Raw genomic sequence first — 13,532 nt, 5'->3', positions numbered from 1 at the left:
ACTTGGCCCAAGCACAATGCTTCACCCCTGCTCAACTATGTCGTAACAAGATTCAATACCAACAGCAACCACTATCGTCATATCTCTGCTTCACAATCTCAATCAGCTTGACTCGCCCTGAATCAAGCTTTGATAACATCTATCACAACCCTATACCTATGGTAGTCTTTCAACTAACATATAGCGGGTGTAGAACTACTTTACTTTTTCTTTTCACCAATACTAGAGTGTATGGACTACGCCTATTCTCCAACACTTAGCCAATTTTCCAATTCTTCAAGTGTTAACAATGCAGTGGAATAACATTTACTTTAATTATAATTAATCATCATTATGTAGCGGAAATTATAAACCATACAAGTATAATGCACATAGACTTGGGAGGGGAAGCTCCTGTAAAGTCATCCCGATATTAGTATAACATTAATGTACAATATTTTACAAAGTACAACTTTTCAACAAGTGTGTTTCCAACTACCTTAGCTTGCACAAATTTACCAAATACATTTCACAACCTTACAACAAACCTACTACCTTTTTCCCACACGAATCTTGAAGAAACCCTAAGTTTCTTTGCCTTAGAATATTTTTGGAGCACTGCATGTTGGTTGTTTGGCTGCTCGGTCACACGCTCTATCATGCCCTACCATGTACCAACCTCCCATCGCACCGTGTCCACATGTTGCACTGTCCACGGGTTCATGTCTGCCCACCCAACATCCCAACATGACCTGACCCGCACCTGTCATAAACCTGTCGCAATCGTTGTGTCTCATGGCCTACCAGCCCGATAGTCTTCTACACAACCCAAGTCATGAGTCTGTGTCCACAATACAGCCTCCGTATGAACCTTTCACAGCATCTACAGCTTGGTCCCTAGTCACCTGCTTGCAGTGCGGATGCATGGCCTTCACAGCATGCACCCAACCCGCCTGCATCCCAAACACACAAAATTGTCTGTCTGTCGGTTCTTTTACCTCATTTCTCTTTGGCCTTCACTCTATCTGTGATGTCTCTCCAAGCTCCAAGGTCATTGCTTGATCCTTTACCACAACTTGCCCAAATTCTATTTATACACATCGCAAAGTATGTGGATCGTCAAGGATCGGCCCGCCCATAAACCATGTCAGCCCATCCACCTCCATAACATCAGCCTGCCTATATACCCAATTTTGCCTTCACATATAAACTTGGCCTACCCATTGCATAACTCAGCCAATACATAAAATTGTTGCACCTCTCCATTGCAGGTTGCCCAGGTTGGCCACCTATTCACCTGACTCACCCGTCGCACATTGCACGACTTGTCCAACTTGCTTGGCACCCACTCGTCTCGCCCACCCGCTATGGGCACATGCCCACTTGATGCCTTTAAATGATGCGCTCACTGTCACACATCCTCATTGCATAATCTCATCGCATCACCCATCGTACACTCAGTCGCATGACTCAATCACATAAAATTGAAAGTCACCTCCAAATCGTGTTCTCCACCTGAGTTGGTCAACACGGGTGCCTATCACACATGGGCACACCCGTTACAACCCGGTCGCACGTCTACCTAAATCGGGGGCTTAACAGTGAGGGCGACGATTGGGAGGCGCCAAGCTTCTGGAGGACTGTTGTCCTCCTAGTAATCGGCTCTATATAGTGGAGTGACTACGGTGGTGAGGAATGTGAAGGTGGTGTAAGTGGCAGCGGTTGAGCAGACTCTCCAGGCTCCAAGAGAGTGACCCTATCTCATAGTTGGAACAAATCTATCTAGGTTCTATAGGATAGGGACAATATACTCCTGCTTGTACCTTCTCCCCAAACTCGTTCTGGGTGGACTAATGAGTCGAGTGGTGGAGCTACCATCGCGCATTGGATTGCGTGGGGAACCTTGAGTTTTGTCTGGTAGATGGGTGGGCAGCAATTTAATTTTGCATATGGGGTACCACCCTAGGTCAAATTGGGCATGCTTGGGTGGCCGCAGATGCGCCCTAATCCTCGACGTAGGTGGTCTATCGTCCCAGCGAATCCAAGGGGGGAGGGAGGAGGCCCTTACATTAGAAACCATGGTGGATGGAAGCGGGAGAAAACCAATGGATGGGGCTCAGGGTGCAGGGACAAGAGTGCACAAAGGGTGAGGTGGCGAACTTCACGATGGTTGACACCCAACCTCCTGAGGAGGTGGTAGAAATCGAGGGTAGTTGACTCAGGGTGGCAGCAACAGTAGCACGAAGACATCTCGCACTAGTAGGAGTACTCGGACTTTAGCTCTCAGAGGGGTGATGGAAGCAGGAGAGCTCATGCAGCTCAAAATGATGGCCATTGTGATGCCCTAAAGACCCACAGGAATTGCAACACTTCTCCTTGGAAAATTTCCAAGGCCTAATCCAATTCTTGGTGGACCGGGTAAATGCGATAGAACAAATCAATTGGGAAAAGCATGATGAGATGATGGCAACATTGGATCGTATGCATTACTTCCAGTGCCAGGTTAGGGAGCGAGTGGTGGTACTCTGGCAGGGACAAAACCATCTAGCATAGAAAGTGGAAAAGGTGGAGAATTAGATGGCACACTTTGAAGGGCACATTCAATGCAACTTTCGTCCTCTGCCTCCTCTAGGAACTGATCTAGATAACCTAGCTTCTGTCACCTGAGATGATTAGTATGTCCTCTGGTTTTCTTTATGTTTTGTTTGTCTATTGGATCCTATAGCCTCTCATTTTTGGACATTGTTATTGGCATATCTTTTGTATTTTTGTCACCTTCTGTAGACTTTGGTCAACAAACCCGGTCGGGGTGAGACCACATGATTTTTGAAGTATCGGATGTATATCTTTTTTCTGAATGAATAGAATGTTGACTTATAAAAAAAAAAACAAAAAGCCAATGGGTTATTTTATAAATCCAGGGGATTAAATTATAAACCAAGGGATTAAATTATAATTCAAGGGATTAAATTATAAACCCAAGGAATTATTAATATTATAAACCCAAGGTTTTAATATTAAAATCCCAAGTGTTTAATTTTATACACCCAAGGAATTAGTAAACCCAAGGGATAAATGTCATAAACCTAAGGGATCAACAAACCCAAGGGATCAATATTAAAAACACAAGAGATTAATAAAGCCTAGGAATAAATATTTTTAACCCAAAGAATTGATAAACCAAGATGACTATTAATATTATAAACCCAAGGTATCAATAAACCCTAGGAATTGTTAATATTATAAACCCAACGAATTAATAAGTCGAAGGGATAAACATTATAATCCTAAGGGATTAATATTAAACCCTGGGACTAATATTTAACCCTTAATATTGAAGTTTAATAAACCCAAGGGACTATTAATATTATAAACCCAAGGGATTAATATTACTAACCCAAAGAACTAGAAAACAAAAGGGAATAATGTTATAAGCCCAACGGATCAACAAACCCAAGGAATTATTAATATTATAAACCCAAGTCATTAGTATTATAAAGACAAGTGATTAATAAACCCAAGTGATTAATAAACCCAAGGAATCAATAAACCCAACAAACTAATACTAAAAACCCAAGCGGTTAATAAACCGTAGGAATTAATATTTTAAACTCAAAGGATTAATAAACCGAATGGATTAAATGATGAACCTAAGGAATTATTAATATTATAAAGTTAAGGAACAAATAAATCCAAGTTTTTAATATTATAAACCCAAGGAACATGTGATGTCAAGGGAAAAATATTATAAACCTAAAGGATCAAAAAATGAAAGGGATCAATATTAAAAACACAATGGATTAATAAATCCTAGGAATTAATATTTTAAACCCAAAGGATTGATAAACCCAGATGACTATTAATATTATAAACCCGATGGATCAATAGACCCTAGTGATTGTTAATATTATAAACCCCACAATTTAATAAACCAAAGGGATAGACATAATAAACCTAAGGGATTAATATTAAACCCTAGGACTAATATTTAACTTTTAATATTGGGGTTTAATAAACCGAAGGGAATAATATTACCAACCCAAAGAATAGGAAAACTCAAGGGATTAATGTTAAAAACCCAATGGATCAACAAACCCACAGAATTATTAACATTATAAACACAAATGATCAATAAACCCAAGGGATTATTAATATTATAAACCCAATAGATTAATATTATAAATAAAAATGATTAATAAACCCAAGGAATCAATAAACCCAACGTGACTAATATTAAAAACCCAAGTGATTAATAAACCCTAAGAATTAATATTTTAAACTCAAGGGATTATTAATATTATAAACCCAAAGAATTAGTGAACCCAAGGGATAAATATTAAAAACCTAAGGGATCAACAATCCCAAGGTATTGTTAATATTATTAACCCAGTGATTTAATAAACTGAAGGGATAAACATTATAAACCTAAGGGATTAATATTAAACCCTAGGACTAATATTTAACCCTTAATATTATGGTTTAATAAACCTAACGGATTATTAATATTAAAAATCCAAGGGATTAATATTACCAACCCAAATAATTAGAAAACTCAAGGGATTAATGTTATAAACTCAATGGATCAACAAACCCAAGGGATTATTAATATTATAAACACAAGGGATCAATAAACCCAAGGGATTATTAATATTATAAACCCAATGGATTAATATTATAAATACAAATGATTAATAAATCTAAGTGATTAATAAACCCAAGGAATCAATAAACCAAACAAACTAATATTAAAAACCCAAGTGATTAATAAACCCTAGGAATTAATATTTAAACTCAAGGGATTAAGAAACCCAAAGGATTAAATTATAAACCTAAGGAATTATTAATATTATAAACTGAATCAACTAATAAACCCGAGGGTTTAATATGATAAATCCAATCAATTAGTAAACACGAGGGATAAATATTATAAACCTAAATGATCAACAAACCCAAGGAATCAACATTAAAAACACATGGGATTAATAAACCCTAGGAATTAACATTTTAAACCCGTGGGATTATTAATAGTATGAACCTGATGATTTAGTAAATCTAAGGGATAAATATTATAAAACTAAGAGATTAACAAACCTAAGGGAATAATATTATACCCTAGGAACATGAACTCTTAGATTAATAAACTGAGCGGATTGATATTATAAACCCAATGGAATAATAAACCCAAGGGATTAATGGTAAAACCCCAAGGTATCATAAACCCTAGACAATAATATTAAATCCAAGGGATTAATATTATAAACCCAAGGAATATAAACCGAAAGATAAATATTTTAAACCCTAAACATGGTTGATCGTGGTTGACCATGGTTCATTTTCATAAAAAGAAAATCTTTGTCACAATGCAAAGTTTGACCATGGTTGACCATTGTTGAGCATGATTGATTTTCAAATGGACACAATATTTGTCACAATGCGACGTTGGACCATGGTTGATTTTCATATTGATAAAATATTAGTCATAATGTGACATTGGACCATGGTTGACCATGGCTGACCATGATTAAAAACCCAACATAAATATTATAAACCCTAAAATAAACATGGTTGACCATGGTTTACCATGGTTGATTTTTATATTGAGACAATCCTTGTTAGAATGTGACGTGGGATGATGTTTGACCATGTTTGACCATTATTTATTGCCATATCCACACAATATTTGTCACTATGCAAAGTTGGATTATGGTTGACCAAGGTTGATTTTCATATTGACAGAATCTTTGTCATATTGAATATTTTCATATTATAAACCCAAGGAATTTATATTAAACCGTAGGATTAATATTGTAAACCCTATGAATAATATTTCGTATTGAGACAATCTTTGTCATAATGAAACATTGCACCATGATTAATCATGGTTGATTTTCATATTGAGACAATCTTTGTCACAGTGTGACGTTGCACCATGGTTGACCATAATTGATTTTCATATGGAGAAAATGTTTGTCACAATGCGATGTTGGACTATAGTTGATTTTCACATTGAGAAAATCTTTGTCACAATGTGATGTTGTACCATGGTTGACCATGATTATAAACTAAGGGGATTTATATTATACCCAAGGATTAATATTATAAACCCTATGAATAATATTATACCCTAGGAATAAGAACCCTTATATTAATAAACCCAAGGTAATAATAAACCAAAAGGATTAATACTAAAAATGCAAGGGATTATAAACCCAAGGTATATAAACCCCAAGATAAATATTAATACAGGAAACTGAATGGATTATAAATGCACGGGAAAAATATTTAACCCAAGGGAACAATATTAAACCCTATCGAATAATATAAAATGAACATATATAAATCCAACAAAAATATTATACACCGTCTAATAAACATGTCAGCCAATGTCTGGCCATGGTTGATTTCAATTTTGATACAATCTTTAATACATTAATACTATAAATGTAAAGAATATTAATACATTAAAAATCATTAACACATTAATATAATCCATTATTATCAATACATTAATATTAATACATTATAAACCATTAATACATTAATATTAATACATCAATACATTAATAGTATAAACCTCGAGAATACTAATATATTAAAACCCAATGGATTATAAACCCAGGTGAATGATATTAAACCCGAGGGATAAATATTATAAACTCAAGATATGTAAACCCCAAGATAAATATTATAAACCCTAACATAAACATGGTTGAACATGGTTTACCATGATTGATTTTTATATTGAGACAACCCTTGTCACAATGCAATGTAGGATGATGGTTGACCATGTTTGACCATTATTGGTTGTCATATCAACACAATTTTGGTCACAATGCGACGTTGGAGTGTGGTTGACCAAGGTTGATTTTTATATTGATTGAATCTTTGTCACCATGCAACGTTGGACCATGGTTGACCATGATTGATTTTACATAGCACGGCTTGTCATGGTTGACCATAGTTGGCCAAGATTGATCATGGCTTATGAAGATTGACCTTTGTTGACCATGACTGACCATGGTTCAACATGATTGATATTTTAAAGTAGAGGGAATAATAAACACAAGGAAATAATACTAAAAACCAAATGGATTATAAACCCTAAGAATAGCATTCAACCGAAGGAAACAATATAAACCGAAGGTATATAAACCCTAAGATAAGTATTATAAACCCTTAAATAAATATGTTTGGCCATGCTTGACCATGGTCGATTTTCATATTGACACAATCTTTGTCACAATGTGACATTAGACCATGCTTGACCATGGTTCAACCCTTAGATTAATAAACCCACGAGATTGATTTTATAATTCCAAGGAAACTATAAACCCATGAGATAAATACTAAAACCCCAAGGGATTGACAACCCTTGGTAATTACATTGAACCCAAGGCATTAATATTATAAACCCAAGGTATATAAACACTAAAATAAATATTATAAACCCTAAAATAAACATGGTTGACCATGGTTGATTTTGATATTGAGACAATCCATGTCATAATGCAATGTTGGACCATGGTTGACCCCACTTGACCATGATGGATTTCTATATGGAGATAATGTTTGTCACAATGTGATGTTGGACCATGGTTGATTTTCATATTGAGACAATCTTTGTCATAATGCAATGTTCAACCATGGTTTACCATTATTGATTTTACCAAAAGTGGTTGAGCCTGGTTGACCATGGCTAACCATGATTGACCATGGTTGACCATGATTGATATTATGAGTCGAAGAGAATAATAAACCCAAGGGATCAATACTAAAAACCCAATGGATCAATACTAAAAACCCAAGGGAATAATATTAAACCCTAGGAATAAACCCAAGCGAATAATAAACCCAAAGGATTATTACTAAATCCCCAAGGGATTATGAACCCAAGAAAATAATATTAAACCGAAGGGATTAATGTTATAAACCCAATGTATATATTTATAACACAGATATTATAAACCCTAAAATAAACATGGTTGATTTTCATATTGAGAGAACCCTTGCCACAATGCAACCTTTGAATATGGTTACTTATGCTTGAGCATGATTGATTATCATATCAAGACAATCTTCGTGATAATTCGACGTTGGACCAGGGTTGACGATGGTTGGTTTTCATATTGAGAAAATCTATGTCACAATGCAAAGTTGGACCATGGTAGACCATTATTCACCATGGTTGACCATGGATGACCATGCATGATCACGATTGGCCATGGTTAACCATGATTAATATCATAAACCCAAGTGAATAATAGAGCCAAGGGAGGAACAACAAAAAACCAAGGGATTATAAACCAAATGGAATAATATTAAACCCAAATGATAAATATTATAAACCCAAGGTATATAAACCCTAAAAATACATGGTTGACCATGGGTGACCATGGCTCATTATCATATTGACAAAATACTTATCACAATGCAACGTAGGACCACAGTCGACCATGCTTGAGCATGATTGATTTTGATATCGAGATAATCTTTCTCACAATGCGACGTTGTGCCATGATTGACCATAGCTGATTTTATTAATAAATCTTTTATTGATAATTATAAAGCAAATATCATTAATATAATTTATCAATATTAATATTAATACTTTTTATATTAAAGATATTAATATCATTAATAATTTAATAAAATGCTATTAATATTATAATTTAAATGTTACTAAAAAAATATTGTTATTTAGTTAATAACTAGAAACGTTAATAATTTTTAAAAGTTATAATAATTAATAATGTTACTAATATTATTTTTCTAAACATCATTAATATTGTTTTAATGATGTTATTAATAATATTAATATTAACTATATTACTAATATTATTATTTTTAATATTAATTTCAATGTTATTATTATTATTAATGATAATATTTATTATAAAATTATTATAAACCAATTTAAAATATACAAAATAAACTAGATTATAATATATTGTTTATAAATTTATATACTTATTATAAATTTATTTGTAATAATATTTAATAAAATTATAAAAACCTAATATTATAAAAATCTAATACTATAAAATCCAAGTATATAAAACTTGAGTTATAAAACCATAAAATGTAAACCGAAGATCATGAAAACATAAAATTACAAAACCCTAAAACTTAGGGTAATTACATGGGGAATCACATTTATTAGCATATTATTGAATATTTTAAATAATATATGTTTATATATTTACAAATATTAAATATTATTTTATTGGGGATCGCATATGAAGCGAATCAATTAATCTTTCAAGGGTTCACTGGAAAGCCTAAGTTGCTTTCCGACAAAACCTAGAAAGCATAAATCTGGTATAGGAGAATGTTTAATAAAAATTGCGTAAAGTTACAAATTAAAAAATAAGATAATTAAGTAAAGGATAAGATATTTAAGTGGTTAGTTACAATTTTGAATGAAGATTTAATGGTTATATATAGTGCTTTGAAAGGCCATATTTAATTTATTCAAAAGGTATTTGAATATTTATGATTAAATTTAAAATTGTTTAACGGTTTATAATTGAGATTAACTAACTCCATCTATTATTATAAAATTTGAAACATTATTATTATTTAATGTAATGTTTGAACTATTAATATTTTAATGTTTTGTAATTGAGATTAACTAATAAATGTAATATTTTCAATTATATGTTACAAAACCTAATTTTACACTATATATATATTTATTCTATTTTCAATTATATGTTACAAAACCTAATTTTACACTATATATATTTATTCTATTGATTTTTATTAAACTCAATCATTTTATTGAATTTTTACTGAACTCGTTCATTTTATTGAATTTTCTTTTACTAAACTCACTCATTTATAATATAATGGGCAATTACATTTTACAAAAAATTATATAAAAAAAAAATTACCTTCCAATATAAAAGTGAAACTTGGATTAAAAATCCAATTAGAATAAATGTAATGTATTTGGCACAAATTTTAGATACGAAATTTTGTGTTGCACATTTGCATATGTTTATGGGGATTATATAGGAAGTGACTTGTCTAATCTTTCAATTAATATTTTAAATCTTTAATACAAGACTTACTAGGTTTACATAACTTAGAAAGCACAAATGTGGCCTAGGCCAATGCTTAAATTTAAAAAAGAAAAAGATGAGATAATTAAGTGGTTAGCTATAATCTTCAATGCAAATTTAATAGTCAGCTATCACATTTTGAAACGTTATATTTAATGTATTGAAAAAGAATTTGAATATTTATAGTTAAATTTAAAATTATTTAATGTTTTGTAATTAAAAACAACAAAATAATGAAACGTTATCACTATAAAATATATTTTTAAATTATTTGAAACATTATTATTATTTAATGTTTTGTAATTAAGATCAACCAATAAAAGTAATGTTCTCACATCATATGTTACGAAACCTAATTTTATACTAGATATATTTATTTTATTGAACTTTTATTCAAGGCATTCATTTATAGTATTATGTATAATTACATTTTACAAAAAGTTGTAAAAAAATACCTTCCAATATAAATGTGAAACTTGGATTTAAAAAACCAATTAGAATAAATGCAATGTGTCAGGCACAATTTTCAAATATGAAATTTTGTGTTTTACATTTGCATTATGTTTATCTTATTGAAACGACATTTTAATTTTGTATTGTACATTTGCATATATTTATTTTATTGAAACATATACATATTTGCATAATAGATTTGCATATACATTTACCTATTATGTTATTGTATATTATTTTAATTTGTATTATAAATTTGCATATATTTATGTTATTGAAACTGCATTTTAATTTTTCATTGTACATTTGCATATGTTTATTTTATTTAAATTTACTCAACATATATATAAATACAAATTTACAAGATGTCAAAGTAAAAAAAATGGAAACCCAAGGTTAAAAAGTCCAATTACAATATAAAATCTCAACTAAATTATATTCTTACTTTCCCATGTTGGGGACCCAGAAGAGATAGAATTCTTGGGTTAATTCCAAAAGATGCATCCCTATTGCATATCATCCGCACAAAACTATCTCATCCAAGTAAGAGAGACAACATTTGTAGTAGCACAGAGGAAGCAAAATAAGAGGGACAACCCAACTTGTAATAGCACAAAGGCGTAGCTTCGAAATACCATCTTAACAATTAAATGAAATAGAAAGACACAAAAAAACAATTCAACAAGAAAAAAATACTTACCATTGAAAAAAAAAAAAAAAAAAAACAATACTAATACCCAATACTAATATATGAGAGAACTACCATAAGTGGAAATGAAATGCTATCATCCCCTGATTTTTTTTAAAATAAAATTGGATTTCCAAAACTATGAGAAAATAAAAATACTAAAAAAATCTGTTTATTGTATAATCTTTTAACCCAGAAAAAAAAATATAAAATATTCACTATTATTATATTAGTATTAATCATAATATACCTTCGATGCTATGTATAATCATAAATAAACATACCTGTACATCGTATTTATGATACATTTGACATTGCAATGGTAACTTACAACAGCTGCAAGTCCAACAACAGTTACGCTGGATCAGTGGCTAAAATGATGTTGCAGTTTCGGAATCCGCTCTTATAATTGTGCCAACATGGTAAACCATAGACTAATTGTATGTTGTTATAAATGCATATTGTTTGTTTTCATATAAAATTAAATATATTAATTTTATCTTTGTAATGATGATAATAATGGCAGTTGAGTAGTTGTATTTTAATTTAATTTTTAAATTTGTAAGAGGTTTTTTAAATATTTGAAATTAAATACGTGTATTGTTATAAATATTTTAAAATTAATATTTAATATGATGAATAATTTTAAAGAAAGTATTTTTTATTTTTTATGGTTTTTTTATTAGTTAAGTTGTTTGTTTTTAGATTATTGTAGGTTTAATTTTTGGTTTGAGAAAGTGTGATTTAGGAGTATTTAAGTCATTACTCGGATGTCTGGGTTATACTAACGCTTAATATGGTTGCATTTTTGCCCACAGAATTTCGAATCAATAATCATCACATTACGGAGTGGCTTAACAATTTACCCCATAATTTACCTATCCTCATCTCTTCAATGCCCGTAAACTATTTTCTATACTATTAAAATATAAAATTAACCTATTTTATTTATTCAAATATATTTTAAAAATTATCCCACATTTACTATATATTCATTTTCTTATTTACATTAATTAAAATACATTATACTTTCATATATTAAATAAGAATTAATAACATTTTTATGATATATTTTGTGGACTACGTTTTATTTCTTAATAATATCATAATTTAAATAATATCATTATTTTTTAAGAATTCAAATGTAATAATATTTTTAATAAATGTGATATAAAGTAATCTCTTCTTTAGTTCTAGTTTTAAAGTTTCTACCCTAATCCTTTTTATTTACTATATATTCATTTTCTTATTTATATTAATTAAAATAATTTATACTTTCATATATTAAATAAAAATTAATAACATTTTTATAATATATTTTGTGGACTAAGTTTTATTTCTTAATAATACCATAATTTTTTTAAAATTCAAATGTAATAATATTTTTAATAAATATGATATAAAGTAATCTCTTCTTTAGTTCTAATTTTAAAGTTTCTACCCTAATCCTTTTTGTTTAGTACTAGTTATCTTTTGCGCATATATTACATAGTCATAATCATACTTTTATTAAGTTAAAAGTTGCCTTTTATGAAAAGAATAAAATAGTGTTGTTCTTTATATTATAAATTATATATTCATATAGAGTGAAGTTCTTTAAATTATAAATTATATATTTATATCAGGGTGTAATTCTTTTACTTTTTGTGTTTATTTAAAAAAAAATTGATGATTAAAAGTTTTTATATAATTTTAAATTTTAATTTTATATAAAAAATTATTAAATTTACAATATTTTTTCAATATTAAATATTTTTTATTTTTATTAATTATTTTCTGGATGTTATATCTATATTTATAATTAAATTAAATTTTGATGAAGCCAAATTTTAAGTATTATAATTATACATAAGATTTGAATAAATAAAAATTTTAAATTTGATAGTTTATATATTCATGATAACTAATTCAATGAATTTGTTTTCATTATAAACTATGTTTTTAAAATATATTTCTATTAATAAAGTATTAAATTATTATTATTTATAAAATATATTTCTATTAATAAAGCATTAAATTATTATTTAAAAGAAAATCAAAGTAAATGGATTTTTTGGATTTAATATTTATAATTTATTTCTAATTTATCATTTTAAATGAGTGAATACGAAATAAATCAAATCTTTTTATTTTCAATTTGATTTTAATATTTTTTAATATGAAAATATTTTCAATTTGATTTTAAATTAAATAACATTTTATCTCAAAAAATTAGTTTTATTGTAAATTATATATTTTATTTTTAATAAAAAATTGTATTTATATTTTATTTTTAGTTTCATTTTAAATTATATATTTTATTTTTAATAAAAAATATCTTTCTTTTTAATTTTTTTAATTTTTTAATA

The sequence above is a fragment of the Pinus tabuliformis genome, chromosome 5_2, assembly GCF_031772625.1.
Source record: "Pinus tabuliformis cultivar Carrire ecotype Pingquan chromosome 5_2, CPIR1, whole genome shotgun sequence".
Lineage (NCBI taxonomy): Eukaryota > Viridiplantae > Streptophyta > Pinopsida > Pinales > Pinaceae > Pinus > Pinus tabuliformis.
Note: the sequence above shows the minus strand (reverse complement) of the source record.